Genomic DNA, 12,279 nt, shown 5'->3' on the forward strand with positions numbered 1-12,279 from the left:
TGGTGTTATCTGCATATCTGAGGTTATTGATATTTCTCCCAGCAATCTTGATTCCAGCTTGTGTTTCGTCCAGTCCAGCATTTCTCATGATGTACTCTGCATAAAAGTTAAATAAGCATGGTGACAATATACAGCCTTGATGTACTCCTTTTCCTATTTGGAACCAGTCTGTTGTTCCATGTCCAGTGGAGCATAATACCTTCCAACTCTGTCCATGTTGCTGCAAATAGCAGAATTTTGTTTCATTTTATGGCAGAGTGGTATTCCATTTTATATATGTACCACATCTTCTTTATCCATTTATCTGTTGATGGATATTTATGCTGTTTTCTTATCTTGGCTATTGTGTATAATGGTGCTATGAACTTTGGGTTACAATGTTCACCCCAGGGCTGGGGTGCCAAATATGGGGCTTGAATCCACTAGACGGCTTCTCCTCCCCTCCAACCAGACACTGTGTGGTTCTTTCTTATTAAGAAGAGGCACTGGTAGAGCCATTCTGTGAGTCTTCAGGGCATGCTCAGAGAGAGAAACCAGCATTTTACAGAGCGGTCACAGTTCACCTTTCTGGGAGCATGATGACTATGACAATGGAGGGCTCGCAAGCACCCTGTGCAACTGTGCAATGAAACAGGGTGCTTCGTTTTTGTTAATTCTAAGTTTGAAATGTGTCATCTGTACTCTAGAAATGCATCAGGAATAAGAGAAAGAAATGGACTGGGGTAGAAGAGAATTGAAAGAAAGGAGAAAAGAAACCAACCAGTGAACTCAGATGAGTTCTACAGCTGAGTTCATAGTTTGTTCCAATGTCAATTTCCTGGTTTAGGAAATACAGTGTTGATATAAGATGTTACCTTTGGGTGAAGCAGCCTAAAGGATACCTTGAAAGTAATTGTGCAAATTCTTGTGAGTCCAAGGACTTTCAAAAAGAAAAAAGCAATATTCTTTTTAAAAAGAAATCAGAGGTTGGAGAACAAGATGGTGGAGGAGTAGGTGGACATGGAGTACATCTCTTTCCACAGATACATCAGGAATACACCTTCAGACACAGACGTGCATGCAGAACACCAGCTGAGAGCAGACAGGAGGCCCTGACCAGTGGAAAAGAATATATAGAACCACGCAAAACTCAGTAGGATGAGGAACTAGGAGGGAAAACAGGAGTGTTAGTAGGACTGGACATGCCCTCAGCAGGTGGGGGAACTGAAGCAGGGTCCGATCCCCACAGCGGGGCAACTGTCTGAGTCAGAAGAGAAACATTTAAGGCTGAGAAGGAAACAGCTGATCTGTGGCAGCCTAAATGGAATGAGAATCAGACAGTCCTTGCCGCAGCCATACATACCCCGGACAGGAACACTGGTCTCCTGGAAGGCGCAGCAGCTGGGAGCTCAAGTTTAGGGATTGTGGAGCAATCCCAGGGCGAAGGCTGCTGTTGAGTATGCAGAGTCAGATCGAGGGGGTGTGAGGAAGGAGATTGTGGTGGGAAATGCCAGTGGAGGAAAGCCAGGCAGCCATGGAGCAAGGCAATACTGCTGAGTCATGTGTAGGGGCTGGAGCCATCACCATAGACTCTCTCTCACCACACACCAGCATCAGCAACTGAACAATAGAGAAGCTGGGCCATCAAATGCCTGATGCACTGAACTACAGAGTAGTACCACACCCGAGGTGCTCCTTTCAGTGACTGATGCGACAAACTGCAGAATAGGACCCCACTCAGGGTGCCCCTTTAAGTGCCTGACGTGCCAATCTACAGAGTAGGACCCCAGCCAGGGGGGTGCCCTCTAAGTGGCTAACGCGCTGGACAACAGAGAAGGACCCCAGGCAAGGGAGCCCTCTAAGTGCCTGAACAGGTGGAGCTACGAAGAAAGACTGGCCAAAGAGGCCTTCTGATCGCCAGCTACAAGAGGCTCAAAAAAAAAGACTCTGATAGGGCCATAACTCCTGGAGCAGAGGCAGTCCGTGTCCCTGCACACTTGGCACAGCCAGGGTCCCCGCAAGCCAAGCAGCTGCGCCACTTTCACACTTGACTCTCACTGAGGCAGAGCTGCCACAGGCAAAAAAAGTCTTGCATCTATGCACGCAGGATTACTTTGCGACCCTGTAAGCTGTAGCCTGCCAGGCTTCTCTGTCAGAGACTGGGTTCTCCAGGCAAGAATATTGGAGTGTATTGGACAATACTGGTTGCCATATCCTTCTAGAGCACTATATTTCCTGCTGCCCTAGCCGCCAACCCCGCTGAGTACCTGGTGCTGCCAAAATCCCTGCAATCCAAGCAGCTGCACCGCCTCTACACCTGGCCCCCACAGGGGCAAACCCAAGCCCTCCAGGGAAGTCTCAGGAGCCAAACCCCAGTGGACAACCCACATGCAGAGGTGGAAATAAAACCACAATTGAAACCTAGGGGCAGGCAGCCAAAGAAGAAGACCCAAAACCTTCCCACCAGCTGTACAAGCTGCAGATTAAATCCACACGATCAACTAAGCAAACTCTATGTTGATGGGATATATAAAAGGCCATTGAGAGCTCCCACAAAAGAAAAAGCACTAGCTCTGATAGCTGTGGACATTGGAGGCAAGAACACACAGGAGTGGGACCAGATTAGAATCTGAGCTGCACCCACAGCAGGTCCAGAGACCAGCACAGTGTTGGAGGGCATCCTAGAGAGGTGAGGGGAACTGTGACTCCCAGGGAGGGAAAGGACTCCGACAGCAGTGACCCAAGAAAAATACTTATTATTCTTATTTTTTTCACTTCTTCTGTAGATTCTTTTGGATTTTTTTATTTTTTCTTCTCCTCCCCCCCCCTCCCCCGTTATAGTTGTTGATTTTATTGGCACGAAGAAATCCAATTAAGCTTTTGAGATTTTTTTTCCCCCTCAGTCACATTTTTTATTGTTGTCATAAACCTCTGCATCTACGTTGGGCTTTTGCAGTTCTGTGGAGCTTTCCTCTTTTTTTAATTTTAATTTTTTAAACTTATTATTATTTTCTACATTTATTCCTTTGTTTGCTTTTGCTACTGTTCTTTTCCCCTTGCAGTTAATCTTTAATGTATATAAATCTTCTTTATCCACCTCTGTTTAACTTTGCATATCTATTCTTTCTTTTCTTTCTCTTCTTTCCTCTCAACATATTTGTTAGTTTTGCATCGCTTTATTCCTCAATTGCCACCTTGCTTTAGTTTTGTTTCCAGTTTGTGCTTTAATTAGTTTTGTCCTTAACTGGTAGATATAATTTTTGGTTTCCTTTGTTCACTGGGTCAGTCTATTGTACTTTATTTTTGTTGGACTGTTTTGATTTTGCTTATGGGTGTATGTGTATATTCCATTATTTTAATTATTATTTGCCTGACTTTGTAACTGCCATTTGTCTGGGGTTCATGTTTGGTTTCTCATTTTTGAATAGTTGTTTTAATTTCACTTAATGCCATAACAAACCACTTGTGGAATCTTTGTTCCTGACCAGAAACCAAGCCCTGAGCCTTTGGAGTAGGAGCACTGACTCAAAGACCCTAGACTACCAGATAACTAACCCTAGGGAGGATCAAATAGTGAGAACTGACACAAAGGAAACCACTGAATACATACAGCCCCTGCGTCACCAACCACCAGTAGCACCCTGTGTGGGATGCCTCATCTAAACAGCAAACAAAACAAAAATACAAACCCAGTCATCAGCAGACAGGATTACCACCTTACTCAGCCTTGCCCACAAGAGGCAAAACAAACAAACAAAATGTTAGCACAAATCTCACCCTATACAAACCTCACACAAACCACTGGACCAATCTTAGGAGGGCAGAAACCAAAGGAAGAAAGAATTCAAATGAAGCCTGGGAAAGGAGACCTCAAATACAATAGCTTAAAAAATAATAATGAAAAGACAGAGAAATACTGCACCAATGAAGGAACAAACTGGAAACACAGAAGTCCAAATAAACGAAGAACAAATAGGCAAACTACCTGAAAAAGAATTCAGAATAATGATAGTAAAGATGATCAAAAACGTTGAAAACAAAATGGAGAAAATGCAAGAATCAATTAACAAAGACCTAGAAGAATTAAAGAATAAACATACAGAAACAAACAACACAATTACTGAAATTAAAAATACTCTAGAAGGAATCAATAGCAGAATATCTGAAGCAGAAGAACAAATCATTGAGCTGGAAGACAAAATGGTGAATATAACTTCTGAAGAGCAGAATAAAGTAAAAAGAATGAAAAGAACTGAGGACAGTCTCAGAGGCCTCTGGGACAATATCAAAAGCACCAACATTTGAATTATAGGGGTCCCAGAAGAAGAAGAGAAAAAGAAAGGGTATGAGAAAAATTTTGAAGAGATTATAGTTGAAAATGTCCCCAATATGGAAAAAGAAATAGACAATGAAGTCCAAGAGGCACAAAGAGTCTCATACAGGATAAACCCAAGGAGAAACACACCAAGACACATACTAATCAAACAAACAAAGACTAAACACAAAGAAAGAATATTAAAAGCAGCAAGGGAGAAGCAACAAGTAACATATGAGGGAAACCCCATACGCTTAACAGCTGATCTTTCAGCAGAAATTCTGCAGGCCAGAAGGGAATGGCAGGATATAGTTAAAGTACTGAAAGGGAAAAATGTACAACCAAGATTAGTGTACCCAGCAAGGATCTCATCCAAAATTGATGGATAAATAAAAAGCTTTTCAGACAAGCAAAAGTTAAGAGAATTCAGAGCCACCAAACCAGATTTACAATAAATGTTAAAGGGACTTATATAGTCAAGAAATACAAGAGAAGAAAAAGGATCTACAAAATCAACCCCAAACAATTAAGAAAATGGCAATAGGAACTTATCTATCTATCTATATATACACACACACATATATATATAATTTATATATATATATATTTTTTTATATATGTATATATGAAAGTGAAGTCGCTCAGTTGTGTCCGACTCTTTGTGACACTGTGGACTGTAGCCTACCAAGTTCCTCTGTCCATGGAATTTTCCAGGCAAGAGTACCGGAGTGGATTGCCATTTCCTTCTCCAGGGGATCTTCTCGACCCAGGGATCAAATCTGGGTCTCCCACATTGTAGACAGACACTTTACTGTCTGAGCCACCAGGGCTTCAAGATATATATATATATATAATTCAAGATATATATATATATATATATACATACATCTTCAAGATATATATATATACACACATATTATTAATTATTATATATATAATTACTTTAAATGTAAATGGATTAAATGCTCCAACCAAAAGACACAGACTGGCTGAATGGATACAAAAACAAGACCCATATATATGCTGTCTACAAGAAACCCATTTCAGACCTAAAGACACATATAGACTGAAAGTGAGAGGATGGAAAAATACATTACATGCAAATGGGAAGCGAAAGAAAGCTGGAGTAGCAATCCTCATATCAGACAAAACAGACCTTAAAATAAAGAAGAATACAAGAGATAAGGAAGGACACTACATAATGATCAAGGGATCAGTCCAAGAGGAAGACATTACAATTGTAAATATCTATGCACCCAACATAGAAGCACCTCACTATATAAGATAAACATTAACAGATATAAAAGGAGAAACTGATAGTAACACAATAATAGTAGGAGACTTTAACCCCCCCACTCACACCAATGGACAGATCATCAAAACAGAAAATTAATAAGGAAACACAAGTCTTAAATGATACATTAGTTGAAACAGATCTCATTGATATCCTCAGGACATTCCATCCAAGTGCAGAAGAATACACCTTCTTCTCAAGTGCACATGGAATATTCTCCAGGATAGACCACATCTTGGGTCACAAATCAAACCTCACTAAATTTAAGAAAATTGCAATTGTATCAAGCATCTTCTCCAACTAAAGTGCTATGAGACTAGATATCAAATACAAGAAAAAAAGTGTAAGAAATACAAACATATGAAGATTAACCAACACATGTCTAAATAACCAACAGGTTACTGAAGAAATCAACAGGGAAATCAAAAAATTTCTTGAATCAAATGACAATGAAAACATGACAACTCAAAACGTATGGGATGCAGCAAAAGCAGTTCTAAGAGCAAAGTTAATAGTAGTACAATCCTACCTCAAGAAACAAGAAAAGCATCGAATAGACAACCTAACTTTACACCTAAAACAAGTGGAAAAAGAAGAACAAAAACCCCCAAAAATTAGTAGAAGGAAAAAAATCATAAATATCTGAGCAGAAATAAATGGAAAAGAAATGAAGAAACAATAGTAAAGATTAATAAAACTAAAATCTTGTTCTTTGAGGAGATAAACAAAATTGACAAACCTTTAGCCAGACTCATCAAGAAAAAAGAGAAGAATCAAATCAACAAATCTAGAAATTAAAAAGGAGAGGTTACAACAGACAATGCAGAAATACAAAGGATTAAAGAGACTATTAAGAACAACTATATGGCAATAAAATAGATAACCTGGAAGAAATAGATTCTTAGAAAAGTTCCATCATCCAAGACTGAACCAGGAAGAAATAGAAATTATGAACAACACAACTACAGGCACTGAAATTGAAGCTATGATTAAAAATCTCCCAAAAAGCAAAAGCCCAGGACCAGATGGCTTCATAGGAGAATTCTATCAGACATTTAGAGGACTAATGCTCATCCTTCTAAAAACTCTTTCAAAAAATTGCAGTGGAAGGAACATTTCCAAACTCATTCTACGAGGCCACAATCACCCTGATACCAAAACCAGACAAAGACAACACAAAAAAGAAAACTACAGGCCAATATCACTGATGAACATAGATGCAAAAATCCTCCACAAAATTTTAGCTAACAGAATTCAGCAACACATCAAAAAGCTCATACACCAGGATCAAGTTGGGTTTATTCCAGGGATGCAAGGATTCTTCAATATATATAAACCAATCAATGTGATACACCATATTAACAAATTGAAAGATAAAAATCATATGATAATCTCAATAGATGCAGAAAAAGCCTTTGACAAAATTCAGTACCCATTTATGATTGAAACTCTTCAAAAATGGACATAGAAGGAACCTACCTCAACATAGTAAAGGCCATATATGATAAGCTTACAGGAAATATTATTCTCAATGGTGAAAAACTGAAAGCATTCCCCCTAAGACCAGGAACAAGACTTAGGTGTCCACTTTCACCACTATTATTCAATATAGTTCTGGAAGTCCTAGCTACAGCAATCAGAGAAGAAAAAGAAATAAAAGGAATCCAGATTGGAAAAGAAGTAAAGCTCTCACTGTTTGCAGATGACATGATACTGTACATAGAAAACCCTAAAGATAGTATCAGAAAATTACTAGAGTTAATCAGTGAATTTAATGAAGTTGCAGGATACAAAATCAATACACAGAAATCACTTGCATTTCTATATACTAACAATGAAAAATCAGAAAGAGAAATTAAGGAATCAACCCCATTCATCATTGCAGCAAAAAGAATTAAATATCTAGGAATAAACTTACCTAAGGAGACAAAAGCATTGTATAAAGAAAATTACACTAATGAAAGAAATCAAAGACAACATAAACAGATGGAGAGATAAGTTACTGGGTCGGAAGAATCAATATTGTGGAAATGACTATACTACCAAATGCAATCTACAGATTTCATGCGATACCTATCAAATTACCAATGGCATTTTTCACAGAACTAGAGCAAAAAATTTCATAATTCATATGGAAACACAAAAGACCCCAAATAGCCAAAGCAGTCTTGAGAAAGAAGAATGGAGCTGGAAGAATCACCTTCCTGACTTCAGATTATACCACAAAGCTACAGCCATCAAGACTGTATGGTACTGGCACAAAAACAGAAATATAGATCAATGGAACAAGATAGAAATAAACCCATGCACCTTACTTTTGACAAAGGAGGCAGGAATATACAATGGGGCAAAGACAGCCTCTTCAATAAATAGTGCTGGCAAAACAGGACAGCTACATGTAAAAGAATGAAATTAGAACAATTCCTAACACCATACACAAAGATAAACTCAAAACAGATTAAAGACCTAAATGTAAGCCCAGAAACTATAAAACTCTTAGAGGAAAACATAGGCAGAACACTTGATGACATAAATCAAAGCAAAATCCTCTATGACCCACCTCCTAGAGTAATGGAAATAAAAACAAAAGTAAACAAGTGGGACCTGATTAAACTTAAAAGCTTTTGCACAGCAGAGGAAACTATAAGCAAGGTGAAAAGACAACCCTCAGAAGGGGAGAAAATAATAGCCAATGAAACAACTGACAAGGGATTAATTTCCAAAATATACAAGCAGCTCATAAAACTCAACACTAGAAAAACAAACAACCCAATCAAAAATTGGGAAAAACCTAAACAGACATTTCTCCAAAGAAGACATACAGATGGCTAACAAACATATGAAAATATGCTCCACATAGCTCATTACTAGAGAAATGCAAATCAAAACTATAATGAGATATCACCTCACACCAGTCAGAATGGTCTTCATCAAAAAGTCTACAAACAATAAATGCTGGAGAGGGTGTGGAGAAAAGGGAATGCTCTTGCACTGCTGGTGGGAATGTAAACTGATATAGCCACTATGGAAGACAGTATGGAGAGAAACTAGGAAAAAAAACCACCATATGACCCATCAATCCCACTCCTAGGCATACACCCTGAGGAAACCAAAATTGAAAGAGACACATGTATCCCATTGTTCACTGCAGCACTACTTACAATAGCTAGAACATGGAAGCAACCTAGATGTTCATCAACAGATGAATAGATAAAGAAATTGTGGTGCATGTACAAGATGGAATATTACTCAGCTAAAAAACGAATGCATTTGAGTCAGCTCCAATGAGGTGGGTGAACACAGAATCTATTATACAGAGTGAAGTGAGTCAGAAAGAGAAAGATAAATACTGTATTCTAACACATATATACAAAATCTAGAAAAATGGTTCTGAAGAATTTATTTACAGGGCAACAATGGAGAAACAGAGATAGAGAATAGACTTATGGACATAGGGAGAGGGAAGGAGAGGGTGAGATGTAAGTAAAGATTAATATGGAAACTTAAAATTACCATATGGAAAATAGATAGCAAATGGAAATTTGTTGCATGGTTCAGGAAACTCAAACAGGGGCTCTGTATCAACCTAGAGGAGTGGGATGGGGAGGAAGATGAGAGGGAGGTTCAAAAGGGAGGGGATATATGTATACCTATGGCTGATCCATGATGAGGTTTGACAGTAAACAGCAAAATTCTGTAAAGCAATTACCATAATTAAAACAATTATTTAATTATTTATTAAAAAAATAAATTAAAAAAAATGAATAGAAAGAAAAGCAACTGAAAATACAGAGCAGACCCTCATAGTAGATTAATTAACACAGGTTCAAATACTGAAAAAAGCTTTCTCGACGCCCTTAGCTGCACACAAGCCCTAAAGCAGAGTTTTATAGTAATAATAACAACTATTATAGATTACTGACCTCCTATTATGTGCCAAACACTATGTAAATGCTTTCTATATATCATGTTATTTAATCTCCACAATTATATATATCACCTTATTTAATCTCCACAGCTTTCCTCTCACAGGGTCAGTTAGTCCTCCAGGGGACTATTGTTGTCATCTTTGTTCTGTCAATGAGAAATTCAAAATTTAGACAAGTTAATTTTCCAAAGTCATGTAGCCAACAAGTGATGGGGGTGGGAACTGGAACCAGTTTCTTTGACTTCAAACTCTTATGTGCTTCATGGCACAAACGATCATGCTTTCTTACACCTGCCCTACGGCACAGACAAAGTACATCTGGTTTTTCCATTAGGGATAAATAGATTTATTCAGATAGGCAGCCAGTCTTCATTTCCCCTGACAGGTCTGAGTGAGAGGGCAGGGAATGTCCCCTTTGAAGAAAGGGACACAGGTGGTCCTATTCTCATATACTTCTTTTCTTTGTGTTCTATGATCCACTGACCACAACCTGAATTCATGCTACAATATAGAATACTCTCTCTGCTATGAATTTACATACGAATTTGTATATGGTTGCTGCTGATGCACATTGAACTGGGATCCTGAGCGTGACAAGGGGAGTCCTTTGAGCCTTTGAGATGCTCTGGAGAGAGGTCCCTGCCCAATGGCAAGGCTCAAGATTAGATGGTGACTAAATGACCAACCAAACCTTCCTCTGAAAAATTTTCAAGGCAAGACACACAAGGAGAAACAGATATAGTAGAAGAGATCAGTGATAGAAAAAAAAAAAAAAGAAGCCAAGTCCTGAGAATAGCAATAGCATATACTTTAGGTAAGAGACCGGTGGCTACCAGCTGCTAAGGGGAAGTAAAGAGATATGGCTTTCCAGAGATGCTTTTGAATCATTCATTACAATCATTGATGTTCCAGGCTTTCAAAGGCCTGATTGTGTCAATATTTTTAGTGTCCTTTACTGGCTTTATAGTCTCACACCTGTTTTGTCTTGTTAAATAGGGGTTTCTCTGCAATTGGGGAGTACATATACAAGTTTCTCGCAGTTAAGAAGTATAAACTAAAGGAAGGACAGACTTCTTATTGAGTATTTTAAAAAGCTTTGTCACATTCAAAAATAGTAATAAATGTCCAAGGTCACAAAATCATATATTCTTTTTCATGCAGAACAAGAGTTGAATTGCTTTAAAAATAACTTCAAACTTAAAAGAAAAATTGCAAGAGTAGTACACGAGCCTTTTATCTGGACTCACCCATTCTTAACATTTTGCTACACTGCTCTTATGCTCTTATCATTCTCATAACTGAATATATATGTAAACTGTTTGTTCTGAACCATGAGAGTAAGTTGCCTACATCATCCTGCATTGCTCATTAGTACCAAGTATATGTTTATTAAATAATGATGTCCTCTTCACATGACCACAATCTAGTTACCATATTTGTGAAATTTAAAACTGATACAATATGATTGTCTAATCCATAGTCAACATCCCAATTTCACCAGTTGTCCCAAATAAGGCCCTTTATAGTGAATTTTTCTGGTTTTGTACCTTATCCAAAATTACATATCGCATTTAAATGTTATGTTTCTTAGTGCTCCTTTGATTTGTAATGCAATTACAATAATGCAATTTCTTTTGTAGAATATACTCAATGTGGACTTGTCTGATGTTTTTGCATATCAGACTGAAGGTACACATTTTGGGTAGGAACAAGCACTTATGTGATGTTTTGTCATTAATGCACACCTGATGTGGGTGTGAAAGTCATCACTTTTGGAACTCTGCATAGTAATAACTGATCCAGGCAACAATTATCAACAGAAACTAAGTATGGTCACTTAATCTACGACAAAGGAGGCAAGACGACACAATGTTGGAAAGACATGTTCTTCAACAAATGGTGCTGGGAAAACTGAACAGCTACAGGTTAAAAAAGAAAGAAAGAAAGTAGATCCTTCTTTAACACCACACACAAAAGTAACTTCAAACTTGATTAAACATCTAACTGTGAGCCTGGACACTCTAAAAATTCTAGAATAAAATATAGGCAGAACACTCTCTGACATAAATCACATCATCTTTTTTGACCCACCTCCCAGAATAATGGAAATAAAAACAAAAATAAACAAATGGGACCTACTTACACTCAAAAGCTTTTTCAAGCAAAGGAAACAATAAACAAAATGAAAAGACAACCCATGATTGGGAGAAAATATTTGCAAATGATATGGCTGAAAAGGGATTAGTCTCCAAAATTTACAAACAGCTCACGATGCTTAACAACATCAAAACAAACAACTCAAGCAACAAATGGGCAGAGGACTTACATAGATATTTCTCCAAAGAAGACATGCAGATCCCCAAGAGGCACATGACAAGATGTACAACATCACTAATTATTAGAGAACTGCAAATCAAAATTACAATGAGGTGTCACCTCATACCAGCCAGAATGGCTATCATCAAAAGAAATCCACAAACAATAAATGCTGGAGAGGGTGTGGAGAGAAAGGAACCCTCCTACACTGTTGGTGGAAATGTAAACTGGTACAGACACTATGGAGAACAGTATGGAACGTCCTTAAAAAACTAAAACTATAGCTACCATTAGTTCAGTTCAGTTGCTTAGTCGTGTCCAACTCTTTGCGGACCCCATGAATCACAGCACGCCAGGCCTCCCTGTGCATCACCAACTCCCAGAGTTCACTCAAACTCACGTCCATCGAGTCGGTGATGCCATCCAGCCATCTCATCCTCTGTCGTC

This window comes from Bison bison, unplaced genomic scaffold (genome assembly GCF_000754665.1).
Source record: "Bison bison bison isolate TAMUID 2011002044 unplaced genomic scaffold, Bison_UMD1.0 scf7180017864171, whole genome shotgun sequence".
Taxonomy (NCBI): Eukaryota; Metazoa; Chordata; class Mammalia; order Artiodactyla; family Bovidae; genus Bison; species Bison bison.